This window comes from Micropterus dolomieu, linkage group LG06, assembly GCF_021292245.1.
Source record: "Micropterus dolomieu isolate WLL.071019.BEF.003 ecotype Adirondacks linkage group LG06, ASM2129224v1, whole genome shotgun sequence".
Taxonomy (NCBI): Eukaryota; Metazoa; Chordata; class Actinopteri; order Centrarchiformes; family Centrarchidae; genus Micropterus; species Micropterus dolomieu.
The window spans coordinates 22274286-22275170 of NC_060155.1; positions in this window are offsets into that span (position 1 = coordinate 22274286).

An 885-nucleotide genomic window follows, 5' to 3' on the forward strand; every position below is an offset into this window, starting at 1 on the left:
TTTTTGTTATTTTTTTAAGTATTGAGTGCTGAAGGGGAGATATGCTGGATGTTGATTTTGTTCCACACAACACTCAGATGCATAAGAGGTATTGATGTACGATGAAACAAATACCATACTAATTAGCCTTAAAGTATTTTAATGGACACTTGTGTCCTAAATGTTTGAGCCCTTTTAGTATTAATTAACAAGAACCACAGAAAGCCTCTGGAACATACGCAACAACTGCGTTTAAAGGGTACTCATCTGGTTTTGTGACTTACACTTCTGATCAAATGTCTAAAGTTTAAAGTGCTGAAACAATTTGTCAATTAATTGGTTGACAACCATTTTGATAAAAGATTAATTTGTTTATTGATTTGACTCATTTGTCATGCAACCAGAGTCCATACCCTTGTTCTTAAGCTGAGCATCGTTTTGAGTTAAAAGCGAACCTACTGATGTGTAGCAAGTAGAGTATAATGCTTACCATGTTCATCATTTATGTCCCTTTTGTACTGTACAAGACATCCACTAAAGGCTCCTGCAGACTACACGACTTTCAGCGTCAGCACATCGCCGTGCTGTTCAGACTACACAACTTGCCGTCTTGTGACGGTAGTCTTGAAGTCGTTGTGGCGTTCAGACTACGTGACTGATCGGTGACACACTACAAGAGCTGACAGCGTCGTCAGAAATGTGTCGGGAGCTGTTGTGATGCGTCGTTGAGTAGTTCACACATTACAACTGGCGACCGCCGATCAACCGCTGATTTACTCCCGACCACAGCCTGATGGTCGCAAAGCTTGCCAAGTGGCAAATCGGGCTAAAAATCGTGTGGTGTGAACTAGGCTTAACCCACACTAACATCTCGCTTTTGTCTTCAGTGTAAAAGGATACAATGTT